The sequence below is a fragment of the Mastomys coucha genome, unplaced genomic scaffold (assembly GCF_008632895.1).
Source record: "Mastomys coucha isolate ucsf_1 unplaced genomic scaffold, UCSF_Mcou_1 pScaffold16, whole genome shotgun sequence".
Taxonomy (NCBI): Eukaryota; Metazoa; Chordata; class Mammalia; order Rodentia; family Muridae; genus Mastomys; species Mastomys coucha.
Genome location: NW_022196898.1, coordinates 103479013 through 103497185, shown reverse-complemented (window position 1 = coordinate 103497185; position 18173 = coordinate 103479013).

The following is an 18173-nucleotide window of genomic DNA, read 5'->3' as shown; positions in this document are numbered from 1 at the left end:
CCCCCTTCCAATTAAACCTCTTACACATGAAACTGCCTGGGCCTGGTGTCTGCAGACGCTTTCTGCCGAGACTCAAAACCCATCATTGCCCCTTCCTTGCCTTGCTGGACCACTGCTGCTGACCCATGGCCTCCTGCCTTCTTTTCTGTTATTAAAGTTTTTTTTAATTCCTGCTAAAGAGGGACAGTAGGTATGTTCATGTTAAGGCATTATTTGGTATTTTGTTAGCTTGAGGGAAGATTTCAAATCCAAATACCAAGGTGCCAAATTCCTTCCAAAGACAGCTTACTGTCAGACACCTACATGCGTTAATTTTCTGAACTCTACAGTTTTAAAATACAATTTTTTGAGGCCTCAGCCAGAGCTTATTATGAACTCCATTATTATTTCTATTAATAAATGGCCAGAGATAGGGACATTGGAGCCTTTCCTAAAGTCTGATCTCCCGTCTCTTAAGTTATTGGAGCAAAGAGAAGAAAAATAAGCCTGGCGGTGTAGCTGTCGAGTCAGTTGCTTAAATATAATTTTGTGGTTGGGTAACTCAAGAATGGATTAGGTGCAAAACTCCTGATTTCTGTCACTCGCTCTTCAAAGTGCTGAGGAGCAAGGAAGAGTGGCGGGGTTTACCGTGTGCATTTAAACAGCAATGTGGGATCAACAACCACCTGCTTGTAGCCTCCTTATTGGGATTCTCATCGGTTCTGCAGCTCTGTTTAAACTGCACAAATCACAGATCCTTGGATGTTTGTATGAAAGGACATTTGCTTTCTCCAGCAGATGTTGACCACAGGGTATTCCCTGTTGGGTCCTGACAAAAGCAAACTCAGGCTGGGTCTCTGCAGGTGCCAGACTGCACCCTCCAGAGCTCCCAGGCTTTGTGGGTCCTCTGCCTTTTGCTTAACCAACCTCTCCCAGGAGAAGATTTCTTTAGTGTACTCAGACAGTTTGCAGAGTAAGGCAATAAAATGCTTAAGTTAACATTATTAGGGAAATGTAAACACCATTTTGATAGATGTCATGAATGTGCTCCGAGTACTGGCTCTGTTGTAATGGAACAGCTGGCTACTCGCTGATTTTAAAAGAGCAGAGAGGCTGAATGCGGGGTCTTTTATCTTCTTTCTCCAGTCAAATCTGGAGATGTCCCCAGAGAACCAGTGCACTTGCTTGGATAAAAGGAATAACCTATGGTGTGATTAATAGATATTTAGAACTTAAATGCAAGTTCTACATCAATAAAGTCATTTTTTTAGACTAACTTTGATCCCTGGTCCATCTAGTTCTTTGATAGAACTAATTATTTACAAATGCAATCCCTTTTCATGTCCTATTTCATTATAATGCTAATATCAACATTCACACTTGGTTTATGAGGCTTTTCAAAAATGTATTTATCACCAGACGGCTGTTTTAAACCTCTCCCCCTCTTGATTTTCACTTTAGTTCTCTTGATTGGGCTGCTCTATTCTCAGTGGGTTGGGAGAATCTATTCTCAGCGCTCTGTCAATTTCTCACTGAAAGATCTTATCCTAGTAAGAGTTCCTTTTGGAAAATTTTAAGTGAACATTAAACATTCCTTATTGTTAGTTTTTTAGATGCTAAAATCAATGTTGGATGAGTGGGAGTCTTAATTTCCCTGGGAGGATATACCAGAAACCCTGTTCTTAATGATGCTCAGAGCTGCCTCCAGGGCCAGCTTGTTGCTGGAGGCCCTGGCATTCCTTCCTTCTCAGAACAATTGACAAATGGTGGAAGACTCACCTGGCTCTTGCAATTTCTTTTAAACTAGACAATGAGGAGCCGGTGAGCTCGCCAAGGTGTAAGTTCCCCTTTTCATTAGATAGAAATAAAGAAGAGAGAACCAATTGAAAGCCCTGTGACTGAGGGAGAGGTGACATCTCATCACTTGGCTTCTTTAAGTCTTTATCCTTTCTTTTGTTGGTCACCAACACAATCTTCAGATAGCATTTTCTGTAAAGACGATTTTTATCAGCTGCTCTTCTGAATCCTACTGGACCTCTTTAGAACTAGATGTGTCCAGACCGATGAAAACCATTAAAGGTCAAAACCATTTTATTTTCTTTGAGAATGCTGACCACCAGGAAATAGAATAAACCAAAGAAACCATCTTGACAGTTCTCACTGATATCCATCTTGGTAAAGTTAAAAAGTCTGAAGACAGAGATGACCCTGAATCTGTAAGTTAACCCTCATCAAATGTTCCTTTGATGAAGCTAAACTATGGAATTCTCCAACACATAAACTTGACCAGATGACAATCACTACTGGTGACAAAACCAAATGCAACACTGTCACACCAGGGGAACTCTGGGTTTGTGGTCTTTGCTAAAAGTTGTCTTCAGGCACTTTTGTTAAAATGAATGCTGTTCAAGTAACTCCTTGATAATTTTATACAGTGTATTATAGTATATTCACCACTCATCACTTCCTTCTGGACTTGTCCCCCATTTCCTAGCTACCCAACTTCTTTATACTAGTCAAGTCTAATGTGTGCTGCCCACACATTCTTGTATGTGCCCTTTTGCTGGAGTTTAACTGACCTAGCCAGGGCCACAACATAAAGAAAACTGACTTTCTCTCCCTCAGTAGTTATCTCCTATGGGTATCCCCTCAGTTACGGGTTGGGCTCCACACGTGTCTCCCCTCTTGTTGCTGGAATTTTGGTTGGCTTGTACTCATGCATGTCTGTATGGGTTGTCACCCTTGCTGTAAGCCTATGTGTGCTACCGCTACTGCTGTGTCCAGAAAATACAGTTTATGTGTGGTGATTCATCATATCTGGCTCTTGCTGTTTCCTCTCTTTCTCCCTCTAAGGATCTTTGATAGGACTGAAAATAGCAATGTAGATTATAAAAAAAATTCTATGTTGATTGCCTTATCTGGCATCAATATAATGGGAGCACGTTGGTCCTATGGAGGCTCATTGACCCAAGGTAGGGGATGCTAGGGTGCTGAGGTAGGAGTGGGTGGGCAGGTTGGGAAGCACCCTCATGGAGGCAGGAGTAATAGGAATATAAGGGGTTTGTGGAGGGGAAACTGGGAAGGGGATAACATTTGGTTTTTTTTTTTTTTTTTGGTGGTTGCTGGGAATTGAACTCAGGACCTTCAGAAGAGCAGTCAGTGCTCTTAACTGCTGAGCCATCTCTCCAGCCCCCAGAGGGGGATAACATTTGAAGTGTAAATAAATAAATAACCAATAAAAATATGGAAAAACTAATTATTTCTGTCTTGTTTAGTGAATTACAGATATTTATTTACTACATTGAAAATATTAAAACCCTAGCTTTGGAAGAGATGATTTTGTGTTGTGTTTGTAAATATTCATTACACCATAGTACCATCACAGTGACAAATACACAGGGTTATGTTATAGAAACCTGGGATGGTAGACAACACCCTGATTATAAACATTCCACTAGTTATTTTTATAAAATAGAGGAACATGTGTTTACATAGGGCATATTACTTTTTATTTTTTCATTGGTTATTTTTTTTGTTTACATTTCAAATGTTGACCCCCTTCCCAGTTTCCTCTCTGCAAGCACCCTACCACCTCTCCTCTCACCCTACCTCTATGATGGTGCTCACCCACCCACCCATTCTCACCTCACTGCCTTAGCATCCTCCCATGCTGAGGCATCAAGCCTCCGCAGGACCAAGGGCTTCTCCTCCCATTGTTGCCAATAAGGCAAACCTCTGCTACATTTACACCTGGAGATAAGGGGTTCTTCCATGTGTAATCTTTGATAGGTGGTTTGGTTTCTGGGAGATCTCGGGAGTTGGTTAGTTGATATTGTTGTTCTTCCTATTGGGTTACAATCCCCTTCATCTCCTTCAGCCCCCCCGCCCAATTCTTTCATTGCGGTCTCCATGCTCAGTCTGATAGTTGGCATCTGCATCTGCTTTGGTCAGACTCTGGGAGTGCCTCTCAGGAGACAGCTATATCAGGATCCTGCCAGTAAGCACTTCTTGGCATCAGCAATAGTGTCTGGGTTTAGCGGTTGCATATGGGATGGATCCCCAGGCGGGGCAGTCTCTGGGTGGCCTTTCCTTCAGTCTCTGTTCCACTCTTAGTCCCTGTGTTTTATCTAGACAGGAACAATTCTGGGTTAAAATTTTGAGATGGGTGGATGCTCCCATACCTCAATCGGGGGCTGTGCCTATCCACTGGATATGGTCTCTATAGGTTCTAAATCTCCTGTGTTTGGTATTTCAGCTAATGTCACCTCTGTTATGTCCTGAGAACCTCTTGCTTACCTGGCATCTGTGACTTTCTAGTGGCTACCCCCAGTTCCCCTTCCCCTACTACTGACTTTTTCAATGGTTTGAATGTGGCCACTCCAAAATCAGGAATTGTCCATGTAATAACACAAGAAGTATGATATTAAAAATTAAATAGAATATGGGATATGGTGACACCCAGACTTTGAGGTTGAAGCAGGTTGATCTCTGTGAGTAGGACAATAGCCTGGTTTATGTAGCAAGTTCCTGGCTAGACAGGGATACACAGTAAGACTCTGTCAGAAAAGAAAGAAACAGCTAATCAGGTATGAGGTTACTAGGAATGAAAGGAAGACCCTAAACTTCACCTTCCAACAGGCTAGAATGTACTGCTGTACCTGCAGTGGATTAAGCATCATACTAGTTTTATACAAGTTCACACTGATTTTGTATAGCCAGCTTTCATAAAGGCAAGATAATAAATAAATATCTTCTTTTCCTAACTTACTATGTCTTAGGTATTCCTAAAATCATAATGGTAAAAGGATTGCTGCCACAACTAAGGTTACTAGTAACAGTGTGAATCAGCACAGCTATGTTTTAGATAAGGCTTTTACATAATGGTTCCAATAATAGTCACTCTTTTTCAGATTCAATGATGAATCCAAATTTGTCCTCTAAAATCTACAGCATTAACAAACACATCATGAACTTCTGCCAGATCAGACCCATACCGTCCAACAGACTATACAGAGCTTATTGGGTTTTCTTGTCATATACTGAACCATTTGTCTTCACTAATACACAGCAGACATACTAATATCTAAACAGAGAAAGCATCTATACCAGCTAATGGAAATGCAAACAGGGTGTTCTAATAAACTCCTGTAACTAGGCATGAATTGCAAGGATACCACATTTTACCTTAGACTAAATTCCATGGTAACACCACATCTTTAAATTTTTTACAAAGAAAAAAATTACACTTATATAAAATTAAGTAACAGTATTTTTGTTAGTGTTTTACTTGATTAGAATGAAATATTATATAAAGCAATGTATGAAATAATTTTTTGTACTCTTTGCACAGTAAAAGCCCTAAAAGTTTTTAAATAAAAATTAAGCTTTGTATTCTGTCTGTATTTACATATATATATATATATAAATATTATGTATGTAAACTGTGTATATATTCACATACACATGCTTAAAATCATGTATTTTTCGTTATCTTGTATGTACTTCTACTTATTTTTCATTTGCAATCTTACTCTTGCAACAGGACGTTGGTGAGAAAGTCTGCTCAGACAGTCCAAGCCACAAACTCTTAGCTAATTACTATCCAGATATGTGATCTCCAATGCAGGATGTTTTGTGAATAAGATTTAGCATTATAAATACATTGTTACATATGTGAACTCCACATTACAGCAGTATCGTACAGAAGTAAATATAATGGAAAGCAATCCCAGTGTCTATGTTCATGTTAACCCTAGAAAAATAGTTTCCCCTCTTTCAGAGTCAGTGAGAGATTGCCAAGATATCCCAATAATATTGTGTTTCAAAAATTCAGTATGAAAAAAAAACCCAGATCTTCTGAACCTTATTATAAAAGGTATGAAATAGGCGATAAACTCAAAATAACAGGTTTGAAAAATAAATTAAAGATTAAATGGATAAATAAACAGTCCCCCGATACCACAGCAGACCTGATTGCATCTTCCAGAGATAGCTATTGCTGCTGACCTCCGTAATGACCTTATGAATCTGTCCTCTCAGGACCAAGGCAACAGTGTGATAACTGATAGACACAAATATAACCAAGTTGGAGAAGATGAGTTTAAAACATACTAGGAGGTCCTGTGCTGTGATCTCATAAACATCTTCCATAAATAAATGCCCGTCAAATAAATACCTGTAGAAGAAATATCATAAAATAAAAACAGGGACTAGAGTTAGAAATACAAGAAAACATCTAATGTCTTATTCTCCTGTGCTCCATATTAATGCCTCTCAAAGGAAAATGAGTCCATTGTTTCAGATTCTTCCAAAATGCAGATTTTTAAGAGGGAAACACGTATAGACATTTACAAGAGTTAAGAATAGACCTTAAACTCCTGACACCAAAAAAAATAAAAAAATAAAAATAAAAAAAGAAGAATTTGGAATAAAAATGCAATAGCACTTGAATTCATTTAATGCCCTTTGACATGTCCTGAGGACAAAATCCTCATGTTTGTGATGTAGCCTGTGACAAATGAAATGATGAATCTCAGACACAACTGGCTTCATATTTGTGTAAGTTGTAACTAAGACCTGGGATTCTAAAACCCAACTTTTGTGTTTGTAGACCATTTCTTGTTGCTTTATGGTCTTTCTAATTTTAGTTTTCTAGATTGTGTTTTAAAGTCTGCTTTGAAAGGCTGAATAGAAGCGGGAGATTTCCTGGGGCTTTCAAGATAAATATGTTATATTTAGAACCAGCATCTGACTAGCTTCTATGGAGCAAGTAGTGTTACCAACACCATCCTATAATCTCCTAAAATAGAAGGAAATGAACTTTGTCTTCCTGCTGTAGTTGCTCATGTGTGCCTCTAGCAGTATGGAAGCCAGCTGTTGAATGTGGACTCAGCAGACGCCCCAATCCTACAGGGAGCTCAAAGGCATACTATTGAATTCTTAATCTGAAATTGTCAATGTGTGAACTATATTTATGATGTGCTGTGGAACTGGCTTTATCATGATAGCATGTATTTTACAGCTTAGGAGGGAGAGATAATATTTGTGTGTGTAAGAACACTCAGGAATTACAAGTTGGGTCATTCCTACAATGAAAGCATTGGTTAAAACATGTTGATCAAATAATCGGCCCTTATGAGTGGAATCTGCATTGGGTTATTATTTCAGGACAAGCACCAATTAAGAAGGTAGCAATCATGAAATGAAAGACAGCAGTTCCATTAACCAAAGAACATGAAAAGTTTAGGGCAAGTTCAGGTGTAGTACTTCGCATCACCAGGACTTAGCCATCAACAAAATATATCCCTTGTATTGTGATGGAAAATCATAGTTGTCTATTTAACACATCTGAACATAGGGAATGTTTGAAGAATTTTCATCATTAGACTGGTCTATGAGAATGCTCTCTAGGGTATTTTTAACTGGTAATAAATACATACAGATAGCCAAGCCCATTATGGGCAATGTCACCTTTAGTCAGGTGGTCTTAGTTTGTATAAGAAAACAAACAGGCTGAGGAAGCCCTGGAGAATAAGCCTATAAGCAATATTCCTCCATGGCCTCTCCATCAACTCCTAATTCCAGGGTTTTCCTTGAGTCCCTGCTCTGATAGTCAGTAAACCAAATAAATCCCTTCCTCCCAAAATTGCTTTTGGCCACATAGAATTAAACAGAGAGTTAAACTATAGCAATATGTTTGAGCTTTCAAAAGATATAATATACAATAGCAATTTATAGAAGTAGAGGGATCAATGTTTATTGATTCCATAATACACTGGGGCAGAAGCAGGGTATTTGATATGTGTTTCATGTTCATCTCGCGAGAACACATATTGCTTTTCCTCATGATATTTACACTTAATGTGCCGGAGACTCATTTTCTGAAGCTGTGTGCAACAGCTAGACAAACACAAACAGTAGGAAGTCTGGGGCAGAGTTGAGTCTCAATGTTTCTCTGTGGAGAGTATAGAAATTAGCAGAAGATGACATGGTGAAAGCTGAGACCTGGATAGAAAACCATGCCTGTAGAAGTTCTGCCTTAATAGTTCAGAGCAGGCTTTGAATTTCTGCTGAGCAGTGACATGTGTATGTGTGAGCACAAGCTACAAAGTTCAGACAGGCTCCACCATAAAGAAAAAAGATGAAATAAAAATAATAATACAGAATTAAATCTCATATGTGGCCAAAAATACTTTTGTTTGTCTCATCAGACAGAGAAAATGGAACTTCTAATCCACGGGCATGAGTTAGAAACCCCAAAAGGCAGCATCCCCACAAGTCTTTTCTGGAAGTGCCAAGGAGAGTCAGCTCTGAAGTGAAGGCTCTACTGAATGCCGGTTAAAGAATAAAGGAATAAAAGCAAAATCCCAAGGGGATCATACTTGGAACACACTTAACTACATGACAGAAAAGACAAAGGAAATGTCCGCATAACCTTAAGGCATAGTACAAGTTCAGCAATCAATAAAATGCATGCTTTGTACCCAATTAAAAATGATCAAAATATAAAAAGGGAAACTAAATAGCAAGAGGATGATCAGTGAATAAAACTTCTACAACTAGCAACAACAGAAAGTGGAAAATCTATAGATAAGACTATTAGAAATGCTATTTTAAACATTCAATGCTAAGAGAATGAAGAAATATGTAAGCATGCATGGGAAGGCATCATATTCTTACAAATCCATATTAAAGCAGAAAAGATAGGAAATACAATAAAGAAAACTAAAGGCAGATTAGTGAAATGCTAGTAATTTTTAAAATCAACATAGAATATACCTTTAAAAACAATGGGAATTGAATAGAGCTTCATAGACCCATAGGAAAAGCTCTTCGAAACTCTTATGAGCATAATTAGGGCATCACACACACACATACATACAAAATAAAAATAAAAACAGAAGATAGAAAAATAACACATAAACAATGTAACTGTGATGTGACAAGGTATGGGATTTCCAATCATGATGTGGCACAAAAATTATGAAGAATAACAGAGCCTTCTATGGTAACTGAAATCCTCACAATAGAATCTGTTTTCAAACAAACACAATATATTGTACATATTTGTTGTGATTGCTTGAGACAGAATTGTTGCAGTATTTTCCCTATCCAATCACATTAGGGCAGTGGGAGGCCTGTGATTGGACAGGAAAAGGGAGGCAGTACTAGGAGTTGGGGAGATACACAGAGAGGTCGCAGGAGGGAAAGAGGAGGTGAAGCCAACCCAGGAGGCACAAATTAAGGAAGAAGATCCTGATCCCATGTGCTTTTAAACAGCCACAAGTAGCTAAGATTTTTACAAGGTTAGAATAATTGGGGTAAAGCTTTTAACATTATCATTGGCTCTGAAATTATTGTACTGACATCTGGTAAACTGTGTTATTATTGATACATAAATCTGATTGGCTAATTAAACATTAAGAGTCTTGCTTCTACCGGGTAATTAGGTGTTGAGATGGCTAACCAGAGTGTGTGGGGAATTGTGTAGAAGTGAGAGAAACTGAGAGGCGGAGCGTCCAGGGCGTTGGCAGGCCAGAGACCTAGCTAGTTCGATTACCAAAAAAAAAAAAAAAAAAAAAAAAAAAAAAAAAAAATGTTGGTAGCGGCAGGAGCACAAGTTGGCAGGTTCACTTAATATTTCCCTCAACACAGGACTGCAGTGTGGCCCAAGCTATCCTCAAACTGTATCAATCCTTCTGTCTCAGACTTTCAAGGCTATAATCTCAGGTGCCTGACACCATACACAAATACCATATTTTCCTTTAATCTTTTCCCGTTAGTGAACATGTATGTTGATTCTGGATGTTGTTGTGTTTGTTTGTTTGCACTTGTTTGTTAGTTAGTTGCTGAATGTCATGTTGAAGGGCTTATAACAGGTGAAGGGACAGAGTGTGAACTGATATGGGGGTTCAGGAAGTGGCATGCTGTATTCTGTAACCTGAGAACCTGAGGATTCAGCCTCAAGACCCATGGAAGTAACCAGGCTTGAGACTAATTCAATAACATCACTAGGCCATTCTGAGAGGATGGCACTGGCACTGAGGAAGAGCATTGATCAATAACTCAGATACATAGCAGGTTCTAGACCACTCTAGACTACAATAACTTCGTGTTTAAAAAAATCAACAAAATAAAAAAGCTGAACAAAACAAAACAGATATTGTAAAAGACAGTGTGTCCTGCTCTGGTTGTTCATCTAGCCATACTCTAGGCAATTTAGTTCTCCTTCTAATTGTCATTCTTCATAATCGCACACTAGATCTGCTCATTTCCATGACCTTTCTACACACCTACCTCTTTGGTGAGCTTGCACCTGCTCACTCTGTCTAAGGTGACAATGCCTTACTCCTATTTCATACTCCAGCTTTTTGCATGTTTTATTTTTGTCAGTAGTTTTTGCTATCTATTTCTTTCAGGAGGATTAGCTAAGGGATTTGGGGCTGATCAAGAAAAAAATATGACTACTAGAGGCAATACCATATACTTGATTTATTTGAGCTGTTTACACACATGTCTGAAGGAAAAGGAAAGTTCCCAGCAGCAGCAGTCCGCCTAGAGACAAAGGCTGACATCACTACAAAGAAGCAGGGAATGGAATCTGAGGGCTAGGGACCACTTGGAGCCCAGCTTTCACATCTGTGTGATGCTTTTTTAGCATCTCTGGGTTAGAGGCCTCCTCTGTGGCTAGAGGTGTTGTAAGCAAAATGATTGTGTATGGAAGATGTATATCAATTGGAGTTTTGTGACAGTGGTATCTTAAGTTAACAAGTCCAGGCTAATTAATGACAGCAGTAGCCTAGACACCTTTGTGAGATGTCGTCCTGGCTTCATAGGCAATTGATATTTCTGTACACCAAGTCCTTAGCTGCTTCTCTGACAATAAGTTTAATTAGAATACAAATGAAGCAGAATTTATTTACTTTGTGTACTATTGAAATTTTGTATATTAATATTTTACTAGGCATCCAGATGGTATTTAATTAATAATATTTATTACTAAAGAGTTTGTCTTATGATTGGGAAATGTAACTCAGTCTTTACATACTGTCTAATCAAGTGAGTTAAATAAGGAGATATTGATTACAAGTTGTCTTTAGAATAAGTGAATTGACTCTGGCCAGCTCGAGCATGGTGAGCATTGTCATTGGCCTTGCCCTTGCCTCCCCATTTCCTCTACCTTGCTAAAAATCATTAGATTATATTCCTACAGCTAGGGACCAAGGTCTAATTTCTTATTTGGCTGCTTCCTCTTCCTGAGATTGACTACTGAGGTCCAACTATCAAAGTATTGAAGTCTAGCAGTCAAAAGCCTTCTTTGGCGGACCTAATTAACCTAATTACAATTAAGTACTTCATCCTAACATGGAGCTTCCTGTCGTACCTTTAGAAACAGTCAATTTCCTGTATGCCATGTTGTCTTCTCTCCATCCAAATCAAGTGTTTTGTCCCCGCCCCCTCTCTCTTATTCTACCCTCTTCTCTCTGTTCCTGTATCTCATGCCTCTGTCTCTTTCCCCTGCCCTCTGTCCTCCTAGGGTGAATTAATCTACCTTGGGTTGAAAACTTGGTCTTCTTGCCCTCTGCCATCCTGGGGTGAACTTATCTTCCTTCCTGCTCTCTGTCCTCCTGGGGTGAATTCATCTCCCTTGTGTTGAGTACTTGGTCTTCTTGCCCTCTGCTGTCCTCCTGGGGTGAACTTACTTCCCTTGTCTTGAGTACTTGGTCTTCTTGCCCTCTGTCATCCTGGGGTAAACTTATCTCCCTTGTGTTGAGTACTCGGTCTTCTTGCCCTCTGCCATCCTGGGGTGAATTCATCTCCCTTGTGTTGAGACTTTGGTCTTCTTGCTCTCTGTCCTCCTGGGGTGAACATATCTCCCTTGTCTTGAGTACTTGGTCTTCTTGCCCTCTGTCATCCTGGGGTGAATTCATCTCCATTGTCTTGAGTACTTGGTCTTCTTGCTCTCTGTCCTCCTGGGGTGAATTCATCTCCCTTGTCTTGAGTACTTGGTCTTCTTGCTCTCTGTCCTCCTGGGGTGAATTCATCTCCCTTGTGTTGAGTACTTGGTCTTGCTCTCTCTCCTCCTGGGGTGAACATATCTCCCTTGTCTTGAGTACTTGGTCTTCTTGCCCTCTGTCATCCTGGGGTGAATTCATCTCCATTGTCTTGAGTACTTGGTCTTCTTGCCCTCTGTCCTCCTGGGGTGAATTCATCTCCATTGTCTTGAGTACTTGGTCTTCTTGCTCTCTGTCCTCCTGGGGTGAATTCATCTTCATTGTCTTGAGTACTTGGGGCCCTTGAGAAGATACTTTATTTTCCAGTGGCATTGTAATTATAATAATGATTTATTCTTCACACTTTGCATGTTAGAACAAGACTACTCTTTAGCACACGATAGTATTTTAATGGCTCTAATGTGACTCCAAGTATGGACTATTTTAAATTTGGTAGGAGCTTTAACCTTAAGCTATGAGGGAACACTGGGAACAAACATTGCATTTATTCATTATTCTAATCTCTGAAGACATACATTTCATTTAATAAGACAACAAGATAGTTTAGTGGAAAAATTTTTAAAAAATAGTTTAATAATTTCTCTGTATCTCAGATTTTAGAACTTTCAGTTATGTCTCTATAACTAGAAATCCATTTTTAAAATAATTTATCATAAAATTAAATATGATCAAATTTTTTCTAAGAAATTGTCACAAAATAAATAAAAAATATTTTTAAAATTGAAGGTATAACAGCAAATATTCCTGGCATAAGACTGCTCAAAGTAATACACATAAGCCTATTGGTGGACACAGCTGATGTAGGGGTCATGAGTGGGCCTAAATCTGGCCCACTGACCTTGAAGTATTTCAGTGTCTACTCTAGGGTTGCTGTCACAGCAATTTCCTCCCTGATATGAACAATTGGAAAAGTAGAGAGATTTTATAAAGAAATAATTTCAGAATGAGGAGGGCAGGCAGTATAGGCAGGTGGTCTGAGAAAGATGCTAAGAGGCTGAATTTCTGATCAGATTGCTTTTACCTTAAATCAGATGCATTCAGATGGACTGTATACCTGCCTATGGTCACCCAGCACTGAAGTGATATAGTTCAGAATTTACAGAAATTGATGGCTGGAGTCTAGAGAGATGTAAGAACATGTACAAATGTGTTCCAGGAAGGACTATGTGATCAGTCTGCATATTTGGTCAAAAGCATGCATGCAAGCTTTCAGGTATGATTCAATACAAGGTGAGAATGATCAATTACAGGAGTTAAAGAACCACTGTGATCCAGCCGATTAGAACTACGTTGGGGTTACTGTTTGAAAGTATGACTACTCCGAGTCAGATTGAGACTGACATCGTAAACCACTTGGTCCACATCTGCATGGTGTTTCGGTTCTCACAGTGAAGGATGTCAGTGGTAATGATGAGTAGATCACAGATATGCAACTGAGTCTCCTATAGCACAGAGGACTGTCTTCAGTATCAAACAACCATTCAGGTCCAAAGGTGAAAATTACAAAAATGGAATGGGACATCTTTGTTGTATATCAATCTGGCTGTCTGGGCTGGATCTAGTTCAGAAGTGCTTGGACAAAGATTAAAATGTATCTCTACACAATGTGTTTACTTAACAACAGATCTGCTACAAAACTCTACATTATTAAGAGAAGAAAATAAAATCTGAGTACCACAAAATGGAGTAAAGACAGTGTTGATAACCCAGTAAGACGCTGATCTGTAATGGGAAAAACCTACCAAGAACGAAGATGATGCTTAAGCCAGTATAAACTTTGAAAGTACCACTACATATTTATTCCAAAACTGAATGGAAAAGTAAGCATAAGAAAATGAAAGGCATAAAAATTAGAATTCGTAAAATTGAACTATAATGCCTGAAAAATATTTAATTTAAAAAGGTAGATTTCTGAATCATATTTTTGAGTTTCATACAGTATTTTTAGAGAAAAAAGCAAACATACAAGATTAAATGAACTAGCCACTTATTACTCCATTTATATGAAAATCCTAGAATAGGAGCACAATACCCACTAAGATGTGTTGTTGGGATACTGACTGTAAGTGGTATGAGGAAGATTCTGGGTGATGGTATAGCCCTCATCATGATGATTCCTATGATTTTTACACAGCTGTATACATTTCTCAGAATTCAATAAACTCCAGATTGTACATTGATTTTATGATGTATAAATTGTTTTTCAAAAATTGGAAAAGAGATGACAATAAATATGAAGAAACAGAAAGGACAGAGAAGAAAAGAGAGACAGTGAAAGTCAGACACACACAGGGAGAAGAGAGAGAACCAGAAAGAAAGAGAAAGACAGAAAGAAAAGGGGACAGAGACAGAGACAGACAGAGAGACAGAGAGGAGAGAAACTTAATATTTGTCATAGACTACTATCCCTGTTGAGTCCCAGACAGGGCATGAAGTACACCAAGTAAACCAGGCAATTTATCAGGGCTATTTACATAAAGAGGAGTGACTCAAAATCAGCTACAAAACCAATAACCCTATCATAACATTAGTAGAAGTTCACAAATGCTGTGTTCCTGGTCTTTCTGCATCCCTTGGCTGGTCACAGTCACTTCTTCCCAGCAACTGTTACTATGGATTTAACCATGGGGCAGGGCCTTGTGAATCTTAGCCTCTGGGACTTGTAAATTCTATTTACTTCCTGACTTATGAATCTCTCTCCTCTCTCCAGTAGGAAACCTTTAGGTCAGGTAGAAAGCTACACAATACATACAATCTTCCAGTACAGGAGAATGTGTTTCAATCATTTCAAATAAGAACTTGGGAAGTAACTCAAGTAATTACTGGGTTCAGATGGGGTCTCCTTGTATGATAAACATAAATAGACCTAGAGATATAGCCCATGTTGTGTTCTTTTCTCCTCACTGCCAAGTACAATTTGGGGCTGGAGCTTTGTTGTCTGAAGTTCCTGTGTCTGAAGGTAATATGTACCTGACAGGATTATGCAACCAACATGGAGTTCAGCCCTAAAGTCACATTAATGAGGGCAATTTAACATCATGGGGTATAAGTAGGGAAGAAGGCAAGTCACCTATCATACTTAGCCTTTGTCACAACATTGGCCTTTCTGTCCGTCTGTATTAGAGAACCAGACTTCAAGCAGGATTGTTCTTCTGATCCACTCAACACCTGTATCACCCACTGCCTGCCTGAGCTACACAATCTCTCCATAGCTATCTACTCTTAGAAGACTGCAGCCCATCCTCAATTGATTTCACATATGCCTGTCTATGCTACATGTTTGATAGATTTATGCGACTTTTCTTATTGCATTCAATTTTTGAGAAATTCCTGGATATTAATTAGAAATTTTTTTGCTCCCCTTTGATTAGACATATCTTTTTACATTCTCTAAGAATACAGAGATGAGACCTAAGTTGTCATTAAAATCATGTCAAAGGTTAAATCCCAGAAAGGTAAAATATATACAGAGTAAATAAACTATCTGGATTGTACTTCCTGTAGTTAAAGAAAATTTGCACACAAGCAGCCATAGGCATTCTTGTTGGTAAATGTAACACCAATACTGTCAAAAAAAAAAGGAGATTTGAGGTGTGTATGCATGTGCACATATGCATGTGTGTGTATATGTGCATGTGTGTGTGTACAAATGTGCTTGAATTCATTCGTGTGTGTGTGTATGTGTATACATGCATGTGTGAGGGAGTGTGTTTGGCCCCAGCCAGTTAGTATAGTTGTAAATTTTCCTTGACTCAATTTTATCACAACAACATTATCAGCTTTCATTTCATGTTCTTCAAATTTATCAGCCTTAATGATGTGTTTAAACTAAAAACGTTTATCAGGGACAGACACCATAGCAGGCCAATGTATCATTGTCAATAATACTAAATGTCTACACAAACCACTAAATTAAATGTCTGGGAATGTTACAAAGTGCTGCGTTTGCATAGGCATAAATAGAACTTAGAATGGAGACCCAGAGGGGTTCATTTGCATATCATTTGCATTGTCACTACTGTCAATTAGCCCAGACACAAACCAACTCAGCAGAAACATATGTGGCCAAACTGAAGAACATATGCTAACTTGGTCTACAGTCCATAGCTGGAGGTACTCACAGAGTACTGGGAGTAATATGTAGAAAAATCACCCTGTGTTTCCAGTATAGGTAGTATGTGGGAGCCTTAATCATGTGTGTGTGTGTGTGTGCATGTGTGTGCCTGTGTGTGTGTATGTGTACATATGCATGTGCATGCATGCATGTTTCTTTTCAAACTAGAGCAATGATTTGGGAAGAGTTAGATGTCTTGATTTTTATAACTCATTTGCATTTCGAGGAGGAACACTTACTTCCCTTTGAATGTTTCAAACAAAGCACTTAAGAATGGTGAAAGATAAGCTGGGCAGTGGCGGTGCATGCCTTTAATTCCAGCACTTGGGAGACAGAGATAGGTGGATTTCTGAGTTCAAGGCAAGCATGGTCTACAGAGTGAGTTCTAGGATAGCCAGGGCTACACAGAGAAACCCTGTCTCAAAAAAACAAAAAACAAAACAAAAACCAATACAACAAAAAATGGTGAAAGATTGTAAGAGCCAGGGAAATTTTAGACACAAAGAACCAAAGCTTTGTAAACATTACAGAGGGCTCACAGAGACTGACTACATGCACAGAGCCTGCATAGGTCTAAGCCAGATGAAGTCCCAGTGCTGTGATACGGGGTGGGTGTAGCGATAAGCCCCCTTCCCTAAGCCAAAAGCCATCCTGCTCACGCAGAATTCGTCTTCAGTGAAGTCTCACTGGGAATACTAAACACATTTAAGGTCAGATCCTATACCAAGTAGTAATGGACAAAACAAAATCAACTCGATGAGAGTTTTATAGAATTTTATTTCATATTGCTTTGTTTGGGCCTTTTTTGTCTTATTGATCCTTTGCTTGTATATTATGGATTCCAATTTTTGATTTTTACATGTTTTATGTGAATGTTCCTTGTGTTTTCTCTTTACTTCTCTTTATTTTGAATTCTGTTATTTTGTGCCTGTTTATTCTTAAAAAGAGAAATAAGGAGTGGAGTTTGGTTGGTGGGGAGGTGGGGATGATATGGAGGAAGATAAGGGATAATATCTTATACATAAAAATATTTTAATTTTAAAAAAGGTGGGCACAAAAATTTTCAAACAAATGTTTAATTGAACATATACATGTTTACTTTTTAATCAGGCAGATTTAATATTAAACAAGTTTTGTTCCACATATGTCATGAACCTGTGATAAATTTAGGAACTGAATTTGAGAAAACTGGTAAAAACAATTTCTTATGTATATATACACCTGTAGGTTTGTCGATATATTTGTGTATGTGTGTATGTGTATATGTTTGTCTGTGCATATTTGTGGGTTGAATGTGTGTGTGTGTGTTTGTGTGTATGTGTGCCACGTGTGGAGTTAAATGAGGACATAAGATCACTTTGCAGCAGTCTTGGGATGCCTGACACAGTTGCTAGGATCCCAAGTCTTCTGTAAGACCAAGAAGCATTTTTAGCCATAGAGATAGATATTTCTCCCATCCCATACTTTTTTTAATATATAGAAGAGAAAAGCAAATTATATCACTTGAGAACAGAATATAAAATTCTAAAATTTCTTAAGCCAGTTCACCTTAAGTAATTCATCTTCCAAAAAAACCACATGAATAGAAATAGGAACAAAGGATATTATATATATGTATATATATATATATATATATATATATATATATATATACACACACACACACACACACACACACACACACACACACCATGGGTAAAAGTTAGAAAACCTCATTGTGTCTCTGCTATCCCAAGGGTATCTAGCCTGTCTTCATCTCATTTTCAAGTCATTTATTCCCTCATTAAGTTTCACTAAGATTTATTTATAGTGCACAGGAACCTCATCAATGGCTATACACTAAAGACTATGTCTCTATGCCACCCCAGGTCCACTTCTCTCTCAGGGTAGCCAAGTCCATTGCCTATAGAGATGGACTAGAGGGATATAAGCTTAGCTGGAGAGGGTGGATGCAGTTCAGCATCTTGGTCAGTGATGAGAACTCAGCAGAGAACTTACTGAGAGGAAGAGATCTATTGAGAATTTAGCTGTTCCCATATTACAAAGAACCAGATCTATGGAGTTGA